The sequence below is a fragment of the Amblyomma maculatum genome, chromosome 4, assembly GCF_055883805.1.
Source record: "Amblyomma maculatum isolate TAMU_Amacu chromosome 4, ASM5588380v1, whole genome shotgun sequence".
NCBI lineage: Eukaryota > Metazoa > Arthropoda > Arachnida > Ixodida > Ixodidae > Amblyomma > Amblyomma maculatum.
In genome coordinates, this window is record NC_139347.1 from 114496310 (window position 1) to 114509650 (window position 13341).

The window sequence follows — 13341 nt, forward strand, 5'->3', positions numbered from 1 at the left end:
GTATATTCGTGGCAATGGATCGACCCTTGATGCCGCACGTTTGATGAGACCCAACCAATTTCTTTATTACGCTTTGCAGTCGTTTTGCTAAAACCTTCATGTACACCTTGTAGTCGACATTGGTGAGGCTAATCGGTCGATATGACCCCACCAACAGTCGTTTCTCCGGATCATCTGTCTTGGGTATTAGAACAATGTGCGATGTAGAGAAAGACAATGGGACCCCAAGCAACCACCGACGTCCGTTGTACGTCCGAGCTAGAGCCGAACGTCCTTTTCCGAAATTGTACGTCCGTCGGACATACGTACAACCTCCGGTTTCGGACATCCGTATTCGTACGTCCGTCGGAGGTACAGACTACGTCCGTTTTTGTATATCCGCATGAGAGACGAGGTGTACGTCCGATGTACGTACGGACGAGTATATTTCCAGGACATATATTTCCTCGCTGACAAAATTCTGTTTCAACATTCACACTTGTCTTCAATGCTCGAGATGTGTCCTGCCTGGTCAAAAAAAAAAAGAGAAACATTGGGGCCAATTGGGACCTGCAAATGGTTATCTGGACCCAATATTGGACACCACCTCTCCAATGGATTAGTCCAGTTGGATTAACCAAATGGTTCTGCAAATACCAATTGGGCATTCCAAATAGTTCCAATTGCGTGTAAAATTCCATTCGGATTTTCCAAATGGTACTCAAAATTCCAATAGAAAATCCAATTAGGTTTGCAACTTCCATTCGGCCCCTGAGATAGCGAATTGTATTATATACCAAATGATTAGCTGGTTGGCCTAAAAAACTCTGGCACATACAGTATGGGGCGATGTCATTAATTTCTCAGCTTTCATGCCGCAATTCGTTGTATCCGTTGGTAGCGGCGGTCGTGATCTTCAATTGTTACTCTAGTTGAGCCTTAACGTATGTACTACATGTACCACCTGCGCGGCTTCGCCATCCACGATGGTCCACGACCACGTCTTGGCGAACAAAAGCGCCGGATTACCTTGCACTGTGGGTCTTTACAAAAATAGTTTTTTTGCTGTTTGAAATCCCCGCCAGTCCCCGCCGGCCGGTGGCCGTACTGTTTGGTTGAAAGTTGCGTATTCCATTGCAGTGTGTGTGTGTGTGTGTGGGAGGGGGGGGATGGTAGGTTTCGCTTGAATATCCTCACAAGAAAGGGTACCTATTTAAAGAACCTAACAATATTCAGTAAAAATATAGTGTTAACTTATTACGGCCAATTCATTTCTGCGCATGAATGTTTCTGCCGTAGTTTCGTACCACGTGTTTCTGTGCCGCCATTGCCGGCTGTCGTCCTGCCGCCACGGCTCGCGGCAGCAGTTTTTTTTTTAGTTCTGTGCGGGTGCACGCAACTATGCTCTAATCCCTTCACCCATCTGTGTGCGCTGCAAGGACAACGATTGCGCAGTTGTGCCAGTTCCTAGTGTGAAAGGATTACCCCCTTGGAGCAACAGTGGTTCACGACGACAACACATCAGGACGGACGACTCCGGCGAAAGCGACCGCGTTTGAAAGTGAGTACTGCGATCGAGCTTTGTGAAAATCTGCGCAGCGAAAATTGTATGAATATGTAACAGCGCAGTGAACCTACTGACACATTTCAACGCGATAGCATTAAGGAGCTAGTTACACCGAAAACCAGGAGTAATCGGCGCGGTGGCGTCCGTGTATGTCGATTGAGTTGGCTCTCCCTCTCCTCTACGCAAACTAGGAAATTGCTGGAGGTGCTATCGCGTTCCACTCTTACAATCTTGCGAAGCTTATAACCAACCTCCTTGTTTTCGTCAACCAAGGCGCTGGGTAAACAGTCGGTCTTCAAAGATTTTTTTTTTTTTTAATATGCTTGCCTTCGCAAGTGGCATGCTCTGCATTTTTCAATGCAAGTTGCAGGTTGCGAGGGCACAGTCTGCGCTGCAGTGCATTACAGTGATAAAATGCATAACTGCTCCTGTACAATGCGATAAGCGATAATCACCCAAGCTCGCGAGCTTGAAAGTTGTGCACCACTACAAAAAAAAAAAAAAAAATCATTTCAGATAGCCAGTGGCCTTTTCTGTGCTTGAAATTATTGAAGCTCGTTATCAGCTTATTTTAATTTAGGTATGGCCTGTATGATACTGCCTTCTGAACTGTTTAGCTTATTTAGCTTTATCCTTGAAGCATTGCAGATGAACCTATGTGATATTCGAAAGATAGCGGGTGCGATATAACTGGCGTGAACTAAGGGAAAGGAGGGCAGAACTTCGGTATTTAAGACTGCTTGTAACAAGTGTTGTAGGGCAGATACAATATGAGAAATACCCAATTTTCTTGTTATTGGCCTCCAGAAAACCTCGAGTCAAGGATTATGCTGTGCATGAGCTACAGGCGATTTACTAACCTGTTTTTTTTTTTTTTCTCTCTTTTTGCAGAAAGCTGGTTGCTTCCACTTCATCACGGAAGATGGATGTGCGCTTCAAGTTTTACGTCATATTGATGAATTAGATATTTTACAATAAAATATGCCTGTTGTACTTTAAGCTGCTTTTCTATTTTATTGCCTCGTGGGAGCGAAAAAAGCATGCATGCAGCATATATGCGAATATGCGAGAAAGATCCGGGAACGGACGTCCAAAATGGACGTCCATTGGTCAGACAAACATGTCCATTTGGACGCCCATCGGACGGCCGACGGACGTCCACTGGCTGTTCGCGGACGTCCATCGGCCATCCGGAACATCCGAAACGGATGGCCATTGGCCGTCCGATGGATGTCGGTGGTTGCTTGGGACAGTATTACGTTCATAAGCTTCAGTGATTACACAGAGCAAAAACTGAGCCGCATACTGCTGAAAAGTTATAAAGAAGGCAGCGCTTAGACCATCCGGCCCAGGGGCCTTCCCAGTTGTCAGGTCATCTATTGCAGATACTATCTCCTGCAACGTTATCGGTGTTTTTAGGCGCGCTTTACTTTCGTCATCCAGTGCAGGCATCAGTCTTAGAAAATCTGTTTGAAAGCCGCCTACAGTCTGAGGCTTAGCGCTAAGCAGTTCTTCGAAGTGCTCTGCTACCGCACGCTGAATATCTTTAGCATCTTCTGTGATATGGCCGGCATACCTTATGCTCCTTATTTATTTTTGGCAGGCGTATCTTTTCTCGTCTGCTAGCGCTCGTTTTGTCGGCACTTCTCCTGCCCAAAGTTTTTCCGCCCTTGCACGTATGACAGCCGCTGTGTATCTTTCGCTGTCGATTGTTTCCAACTCACTTTTTATCTCTCGTATTTTACTGGCGAAATGCCCTGGCACAGAACTTTCCATGCTCAAAAAAAAAAAAAAAAAAAAAAAACTGGAGTTGTTCATTCAGTTCTTTTTCTTTTTCTTTCTCTTTATGCCGCACCTTACTGCTCTTTTCTATGGATTTCAATTTGACCCACTCTTTGAAGCTATCCCATTCCTCTGCAAAACTTACTGGTCGCATAGCAAGACGATTTTCAAACTCGGTCTTAACTTCCGTAAGGAACTCTTCATCGGCGAGAAGTTTGGCATTCAGTTTCCATAGGTACCAGTTAAAGCGCGATTTCTTTCCTGCCCTACCGAACACTGCACTCACGAGACAATGATCGCTGAAAGACACAGGTTTGACCTCATATGCAGTACATAGGGAAACAAGATCAACCGAGGCATACACCCTGTCCAATCGAGCATGGCTATCTCGCTGAAAGTGCGCGAACTCTGGTTGGTTTCCAGTGGAGAACACACTACCAACATCCTAAATGCCGTATTCATGCACAAGTGCATTCAACTGCTCGGAGCTTCTGTCTCTTCGAGGTTTACACTTCGCCGCTCGGTCAACAGCTGCGTACACACAGTTGTAGTCACCAAGTACAAGCAAGATTTTGTCGACCTTCAACCACGATTCAATAGACCCAAAAAACAATTCACGTTCGCGTTCTGAATTGGGAGCATACAAACACAACACACGCCAGCATAAATTACAGTAGGTAAAATCAGTAACCAAAAGCCGACCTCTTGGGCAGGCAAAAACGAACTCTACGCTTACTCCCAGCGTGTTACGTATAAATAAAAGGCATCCACCCGATACACCAACAGAATGGCATACACACACATAAAAGTTTGTTTGAAAAGAAGCCACCATACGGTCAGTGCTTTCTTGGCTCTCAATCTTTGACTCTTGCACAGCTGCTACATCTATATCATTATCTAAAAGGAGGCGACTGAGCTGGCATTGTCGCCTTCTCGCTCCCAGCCCTCTGACATTCGAAGTAGCTACGTGTAACGGCGAATTAAGCTTGAGAGTCATGTATTAGCGAGAGACGCCCGTACCCGCATGGTGAATACCTTCATGATTGCGTAGCCTCCGCTTCTGAAGAACAGTGGCATATGTGTGCATGTATTGTCCTCCCAGCAGAACGTGGGCTGCATACAAACTAAGTCCAAGCACCGTCTGTCATTTTTGCTTACACACGCCCCGCTTGGTTGCAGAATGTTCCTGACGCTGGTCGGTAGGCAGCCGACCCACAAATCGTTCAGGACACCACAAAACCTACGGAGGCGGTTTCCCCGCCTGCCGCGTGTCGGCCGAGAAGTTCGGCTTCGGTCTTAACGTTGCTCTTCGGATGCCCGAAGTTTTCGGCGGCGGCTCACTACAAACACCGCCTGGCAGCTGAGTCCCCACGACGCTTTCCTCGCGTGGACGTTTCGCGGCAATAAAGGCTGCTGTCTCCGGCCCAACCTCCATGGCATCAGTACAGGAAGGCTCAGTGCTGAGATGCTCCTCAGCGTCAGAAAAATTGGTTACATCTTCTGATGCTTCCTTTGACGCGCCTTCATGGTCCTGTGACGGATCTTGCAAGGCTTGCAGAGTTTCACTCTCTTGACTGGGCACCGTCACCTTATGTTTTGTTAAAACAGTCATGGAAGGCGCGTCCTGTTTTGTTGACTGACCTCTAATGTCAGCAGCCTCCTCCGCATCCACCTCGTCCATTATTAACTCCGACGAGTCTTCGCTGGTCCCAGGTCCGTCAATGCTAGCGTAGGTACGAGCACACTGGCTGTCTTCATGCCCGAACCGTCGACAGGTTCCGCAGCGAGGAACCCGGCAATCTTTGCGGATTTGACCCGTACTCCGGCAGCGTAGGCACAGCGGAGGTATGCCTAGCACAATAACGAGCGTCAGCTCACCGCTAACATTCAGCTGATGCGGTAGGTCGTCGAGCTTCATGCCAGCTTTCAGCTTCAGCGTGACGAGTCTAGTAGTTAAGCCCTTTTCTAACATACCTTTAAATCGCCAGCGCTCCCGTGTAACTTCGGATACCTTTCCGTACGGCGCAAAGGCAGCACGAACATCCTCGTCTGGCACGTTGTGTAGCAGCCAGTGAAGTTTCAGCCTCACATCCTGGTTTGCCGGGTCAATTACCAAGCAGCGACCGTTTTTCACACACAACTCGCCTACACTAACAAGCTTGGTCACCGCTTCAGAATCCTTGAGAGTGACAGCCCAGACGTGGCTCATCCGATACGCCCCCATCGCAACAACATCGGGGATCAGCGAATGCTGTGCCAAAGCGTCGCGGAAATCTTCCACCCGGTACGGGGGGGCCCTGATATCGGCATGCAAAAAAACCGTATTCAAAACAAACCGACCTGTTGGCAGTGCAGGCAAAACAACTGGATAAGTACTATCCTGTTCAGCAGTCCTGTTACCGCGGCCTGACATGGCCGCTGAAGCCGCTCCTGAGGAGCCCTGCATCCTGCGTCCGTTCACTGGCGTGGCCGGAAGCAGAATCATAGACCAACGAGCCCAGCTCGGGAGTGAACAGTCGCTCAGTGAATTTCTATCATATATCTGACAAGGGGCAAACCATAAATGGAGAATTAACAGACGCTCTCTTTGCCTGGGTATCTAATGATGCATGAGTGAGCGCAGCGGCAAGGCAGACAACGACGCAGGCTACGAAATAATCGTGGGATTAGCAAAAGGAGTGGCTGCTACCAGCGCAAGGAAAAAGAAGAAAGGGCTCGTCCGGGATTTGAACCCGGGACCTCTCGCACCCTAAGCGGGAATCATACCCCTAGACCAACGAGCCCTTTTTTTTTTTTTTTTTTCTTTATTGCCTGTTTTGAGTTCACATCAATTCAAAAAAGATCCACGATAATGGTAAAACTCGCAACAACCAGACTTCGGCTGTCACGAAAGGTTTAAAATTTTTTGAGGACAGCCAGTTCATCAAGCACACTGATCCAGTCAGGTGGATCAGAAAGCACCCGATACGTTTCTCTAAGGAGCAGCACACTCTCGATAAAGTTCTCGCGTACAGAACGCGTGTTGACATCTGCATGTTGCACCTGCATCCTTGTTTTCCACAGGCTGTGGAGGCTCCGGACCATGACTAAATCCTGGAAGGAAGATCCTGGAAGGACTGGAAGGAACCGTATGCCATACGGATCTAACGGAAGGTCTTTCTTTAGTGTTCTCTGGAGAACATCCCAGTGAAAGACTGGGTCCCAGCAATCCAGAAAGACGTGCTCGATTGTCTCTGTTTTTTTGCAAAGGAGACAGTCTGTTGTCCAGGGAACGAATAAGCCTCTTTCATGTAACCAGGTTTTAACAGGTAATGTGTTGGAATGTAGCTTAAAGAAGAACGTTTTAACTGAAGGCCTAACTGGCATCTTTTTCACACGCTTTAAGACATCCTGTCCGGGGCCTCCACGGTGTGGTGCACGGTAAATCGGCAACGGTATCATCACATCCAGAAGATCTTTGTACAGCTTCTTCTTACACACTTTGCTCAAGTATTCCATTGAAAAACGCGCATGCAACATTCTGAAAGACAAGACAACTTCGCGCATGTACCCTTTTAAAGCGCCACTCATATTCTCACCAGAACAGACAACGTATTCTGGAAGCATTTTACACAGTCGTACTTGCATGACCGTCCTCAAGAATTTGTCGTTTTGATCACGAAGGAAAAAAAAACGCGAGACAACCTGTCGCAAAAAGAGATGCACAAGGCCCAAGCCCCCCGCCTTAACAGGCAGAAAGAGGTTGGTTCTGCTGCACTTTTCCCATGTTGATGACCACATGAAAACGGCAAAGACACGATGAATTTTTTGAATGCTAACACGCGTCGCCGAAAGCACATTCATTACGTACCATATCTTTGCCACAAGGAAAACATTGCACACATAAGCGCGTGAGAACATTGACAACGGCTTGCCCTGCCATGAATCAGCTTTCTCTCTCGCTCTCTCTGCTTGGCCAGCCCAGAATGGGGTGGGATCTTGGTACGATTCAAGCGGCACGCCTAAATACTGGGTCGGCAATTTTGACCATTGCAAAGGAGAAAAGTATTCAGGCGTAACATCCCAGTCTCCATGCCAGAAACCGGCACTTTTTTCCCAATTTACTTCACAGCCTGTCTGTCGGCAGAATTTTTCAACAAGGGCAGTAACTTCTTGAATGCTTTCTCTGCTTGAACAGAATACAGCGATGTCATCTGCATATGCCAGCATTTTGACCTGTGCTGACTGCAGCATAAAACCAGTTATACGTTCATTGTTTATGATAGACCGGCAGAGAGGCTCGAGGTAGGCCGCGAACAGTAGGGGTGACAGGGGGCAGCCTTGCCTCACTGACGACAGCACACGAATGCTGTCAGTGAGCTCTCCATTCACAATTATCCGTGTCGTGCAGTTCGCATACACCATTCGAACACCTTCCTCAATCACTCGCCCTATGTTTAAGTGTGTCAATACTTCGAACAAGGCATCGTGCGAAACGCGATCGAATGCTTTGGCGAGATCCAGCTGTATCATTGCCACTCGAGATCCAATCGCGTCACAACACTCCAAAACAGTTCGTACCACGTGCACATTAGTTGCGATGCTTCGACCTTTAATGCCGCACGTCTGGTGTGGCCCAACCAGACTCGGTATTACACTTTGAAGCCTTTTCGCCAGCACTTTCATGTATATTTTGTAATCCACGTTGGTGAGGCTTATCGGCCGATAAGAACCCACCAACAGGCGTTTTCCTGGCTCATCATACTTCGGAATCAAAACAATGTGCGAGGTAGAAAACGAAGGTGGGACCTGCTTACGTTCGTATGACTCATCTAGCACTTTAAGCAAAATCTGGGCTGTGTAATCTTTAAATGCTTTGTAGAAAGCAGCGCCAAGCCCATCAGGTCCTGGCGACTTTCCCATTGGAAGGTCGTCTATCGCACTTTCTATTTCTGTCAAACTTATGGGTCGTTCTAGACGCGTTTTAACATCCTCATCGAGCTTTGGCATTTGGCGCAAAAATTCTGCCTGAAAGCCATTTTTGACTTCGCGTTTACGGCCAAGCAATTCATTGTAGTGTTCTATAAAGGTATTTTTGATAGTAGCAGGGTCACTAGTTACAGCACCTCGGTTGTCAATTTGCCGTATTTCCTTTTGATACGCGTGCCGTTTCTCATCTGACAGCGCTCGCTTAGTTGGCGTCTCCCCCGCCCAACGAGCCCAGCACGGGAGTGAACAGTCGCTCAGTGAATTTCTATCATACATCTGACAAGGGGCGAACCATAAATGGAGAATTAACAGACGCTCGCTTTGCCTGCCCTAGCAAAAAAATCCAATAGAAAACTAATAGCCTATCAGATTATTGATATTGGTTTTATAGGTCTGCCAGAGTATTGGTCTTATGGGTATTCTAGCCTATTGGTTTTACAGGTCTGCTGGAGTATTGGTTTTATAGGTCGATTGTTTACTGGTCGTATAGGTTATGGTTTTATCGGTCCTATGGCATCTGATAAAACAGATAGGTCTGTAATGCTAGTACACCCATAGCTGTCAATAATCTGATAGACCTACAAAACCAGTAGGCTTCCTATTGGTTTTGTAGGCCCTATGGAATATTGGTCTCATCGAGTAGCTGCGGGTGTTTACCTCTCCGGATACCTGAAGGGAGAGGGCAGCTATGTTCCATTTTCTAGGGATGAGTTACGCAGCAGGTACATGCATACACATTTTAATCCACAATGACAGCGGCAACGCATACTGGCACATAATCCAAACATTCATCCAGGTAGCCCTCGATTCCAAGATTGCCGACTTCGGCCCGATGATGTAGTCTCTCCAATACTACGGCACCTGAAAGAAATAAAAAATTGCGTTACAGCTTGAAAAATAAGCGATTTCAAGAGCGCGACAGCACCACGACTTCAAAAAATCGGCGATTGCGCGCGTATTCATGCGGAGGCGGAGGCAGTTAGGAGAGGCGCCGCCATTATTGAACGCCGAGGTAGCCGCTGAACCAACATTCCGCCTTGCGCCTCACCACAGGTTCTGCCACTTGAACACAGTGCGCACGACATTCGAAAACAGATTAACGCTAAAAAGTTCCATCAATACTTTCAAGAAATCGTGCCGACAACTTTCAAACTCGGCGCTGCGTTATATAACACCGCGCGATTCAAATTCCTTTGTTGGCGCGCAGGCAACGGCATTCTGCAGCGCAAAGCCACATCATACACTGACAAAGTATAAACGTCAGCCCGAAGTTGTAAGTGATGCACACGCACCTGATAAAAAGCTGAACGTGCGCTGGAACGTTGATATCCTCGAGAAGCACCCCGAAAAAAACGGCATAAACACAGGGCACCGACCGAGCTGCCGCCAGCGATCGCACCAGCGCCAATGCGGATGCCTCTACGGAGCCGCGCATGCGCGCCCAGAGGAGAGGTGGAAAGGAGGATGAGAGAGGCCAGCACGGGAACGCTTGCGCGGGAGTGGGAGTGAGAGAAAGGAAACCTACCTCTCCGCTGCGAACACCGCCGGCATCGCGCTACCGCGTCGGCAGCCCGAGCCGTACTCATCGCGTGCCCGATGTCGACTCCTCTCGCTTCGGCGGCGGTTGCAGTTGCTTGGACGCGCGCCTCTCAATCCATTCACTGCCCTGCTCTGCACATGTAGGTGATTGTGACTCAACTGGGCCCCGACAGAACAGTGCGTTTTCCCATCTTCATTCAGTGATCCAGTAGCAACAGCGTCGCGCGTCTTGCAGCTCCAACCGTACGTAGTTTATTAAGACCGCGCGCAGAATTAAGTAAGAATATTTTGTGTCGCGGCGTTCTCAATTGTTATTGCGGCTAATATTGTACGTACGGCAACACTCAATAAACGGGATGAATGCGTGAGTTTTGGAGATGTGTCAGAGATGGAAAAGGAAACAATAAAAAAGACCTAAAATCTCCAACTGGCTGATCCTGCATGTAAGACTCATAAACAAAGGCATACTGACGTATCAGATACATGAACCAATATGTTGTGGTCTATAAGACAAGCATGTATCAGCCTATAAGATGTATGGGCTTCTGCACTGGTCTGATACTTTTCTTATAGAACCCACAGATAAACCTATGAAATCAATACTATTGCCTATAGGACAAATATGTACCAGTCTATAAGATTTATGAGTTTCTGTATAAGTCCCATAGAAATGCAGATACAACGCATAGAATACCTACAGAACCAATACCGATTCTTATAGAACCGATAACGCTCCCTATTGGTCTTTTTTGCTAGGGTGGGTATCTAATGATGCATGAGTGAGCGCAGCGGCAAGGCAGACAACGACGCAGGCTACGAAATAATCGTGGGATTAGCAAAAGGAGTGGCTGCTACCAGCGCAAGGAAAAGGAAGAAAGGGCTCGTCCGGCATTTGAACCCGGGACCTCTCGCACCCTAAGCGAGAATCATACCCCTAGACCAACGAGCCCTTCTTTTCTCTTTACTTCCTGGCTTTGTTATTTTTACGGTTGACCAGGAGAGTATCACCGAGGCTGTCAAATGTATCCGTGAGTTCTCTCAAGTTACCGGTAGCGGGGTGAACTGGGCCAAGTGCCTTGGGCTCTGGCATGGACAGTGGCCGTCGAAACCAGATCGCTTTGCCAATCTTACGTGGACAGACACACCGACCAAGTACTTGGGCGTCGAGCTGGATGCCTACCGCGAAAGCGAGCATTATTGGAAAGGGCAAATGACCGAACTACGGGAGAGAGCCGAGAAGTGGAAAGGCGCCAACATGTCGATTTTTGCCAGAGCTACTGTATGCAATCTTTTTTTTATCAGCAAACTTTGGTTCGCAATGCAAGTTTTGAGTTGTTCGCGCGTAAACGTACAGAAGTTACACAGGATTTTCGCCGTTTTTGTTTGGGCAGGTAAATGGGAACGCTGCAGCAGGACGAATTTGTTCCGTCGGGTAAAAGATGGCGGTTTGGGACTCGGCCATCTGTTTTTACGGCAGGTGGTCAACCGGTTTTTGTTTTTTCGGGATGCTTCGGACTAGACCAACGAGCCCAGAACGGGATTGAACAGTCGCTCAGTGAATTTCTATCACATATCTGACAAGGGGCAAACCATAAATGGAGAATTAACAGACGCTTTCTTTGCCTGGGTATCTAATGATGCATGAGTGAGCGCAGCGGCAAGGCAGACAACGACGCAGGCTACGAAATAATCGTGGGATTAGCAAAAGGAGTGGCTGCTACCAGCGCAAGCAAAAAGAAGAAAGGGCTCGTCCGGGATTTGAACCCGGGACCTCTCGCACCCTAAGCGAGAATCATACCCCTAGACCAACGAGCCCAGTTCGGGAGTGAACAGTCGCTCAGTGAATTTCTATCACATGTTACGAGGGGCAAAGCATAAACGGAGAATCAACAGGCGCTCTATTTGGCTCGGTATTATGTGGTGCATGAATGAGTGCAGCGGCAAGGCACACAACAACGCAGGCTACCAAATGAGTGTGGGATTAGCAAAAGCAGTAGCTGCCACCAGCGCAAGGAAAAAGAAGAAAGGGCTCGTCCGGGATTTGAACCCGGAACCTCTCGCACCCTAAGCGAGAATCATACCCCTAGACCAACGAGCCCAGTTCGGGAGTGAACAGTCGCTCAGTGAATTTCTATCACATGTTACGAGGGGCAAAGCATAAATGGAGAATCAACAGGCGCTCTATTTGGCTCGGTATTATGTGGTGCATGAATGAGTGCAGCGGCAAGGCAGACACCAACGCAGGCTACCAAATGAGTGTGGGATTATCAAAAGCAGTGGCTGCCGCCAGCGCGAGCAAAAAGAAGAAAGCGATCGTCCGGGATTTGAACCCGGGACCTCTCGCACCCTAAACGAGAATCATACCCCTAGACCAACGAGCCCTTCTTTTTTCTTTATTGCCGGCTGTCATACACATAACCAAGGTTGACACACAAATTGAACTGAACACTCCAGCTCGTGATGTTCACATAACTATGACACAGGTAAAAAAGCCGTTGACCCTATTGGGGTTGACGTTGTCAAGTTAAAATTCTTTCAACTCTACCAATGGTTCAACTTTCACCACCCATGCTGGCACTGCACTCATCGCTTTAAGCATTTCAACGAAGGTGTACATACACTGGCGAAAGTAGAGCCTTGCAGGGCGAGCTTCAGGGTCAACGTGGAAACCCGCCATTCGGGACCGCCAAAGACTGTGTAATCCTAGCAACATTACGGTGTCTAGGGGTGCATCACCTTCATTATCTGTCGGCAGGAACCTGATTCCGTGTGGATCTAAACGTAATTCTTTTTTAAGTGTTTTTTGTAATACGTCCCAAAAATAAACCCCCTCCCAGCAGTGCAGAAAAACATGGTCTATTGTCTCTGGTTGTTTACATATTAGGCATCGTGAACCCCAAGGCAGATGAAAACCCTTGTCTTCGAAAAATGTTTTCACCGATAATGTACCTGTGTGTAGCTTAAAGAAAAACGTCTTTACCCCCGGAGAAACTGGCATTCTTTTCACGCGTTTTAATACGTCTTGACCTAGACTCTCGCTGCACAAGGCTCTCTACATAGGAAGAGGAAAAAGGTCACAAATATCATTGTACAGTTTCTTCTTTTTGACTGTACTCAAGTATTCTACCGAAAAACGAGCAGTTAAAATTCGGACACTGCTTACTATTTCTTGAAAAAACTTGGAAATTCGCCCTGGAATACTTCTCGTAGAGACAACAAAATTCGGCACTGCCCGCACGAGCCTTACTTGGCACGCAGTACGTAAGAAAGGGTCTGAGACGTCACGGAGGAAAATAAAACGATTAACCAGTTGGCGTACAAATAGATGAGCAAGCCCAAGTCCACCTTCTCGAAACCGGCGAAACAAATCTCGGCTAACCAAGACCAACGAGCCCAGCTCGGGAGTGAACAGTCGCTCAGTGAATTTCTATCACATGTTACGAGGGGCAAAGCATAAATGGAGAATCAACAGGCGCTCTATTTGGCTGAGTATTATATGGTGCATG

General features: G+C 47.7%; 1 long non-coding RNA gene and 2 other non-coding genes across 3 annotated transcripts; 1 reads left to right on the forward strand and 2 right to left on the reverse strand.

Annotated features, from left to right (window-relative positions):
- The first annotated feature begins 1151 nt into the window (after positions 1 to 1151).
- On the forward strand, positions 1152 to 2545 carry LOC146191995 (uncharacterized). Its single transcript, XR_014706381.1, has 2 exons — positions 1152 to 1540; positions 2438 to 2545. It is a non-coding gene; the product is annotated as an uncharacterized LOC146191995 (long non-coding RNA).
- Positions 2546 to 11578: 9033 nt separating this feature from the next.
- On the reverse strand, positions 11579 to 11650 carry TRNAP-AGG (transfer RNA proline (anticodon AGG)). The gene has a single exon. It is a non-coding gene; the product is annotated as a tRNA-Pro (tRNA).
- A 211-nt stretch (positions 11651 to 11861) lies between these two features.
- TRNAP-AGG (transfer RNA proline (anticodon AGG)) lies at positions 11862 to 11933 on the reverse strand. Its single transcript has one exon. It is a non-coding gene; the product is annotated as a tRNA-Pro (tRNA).
- Positions 11934 to 13341: the final 1408 nt, after the last annotated feature.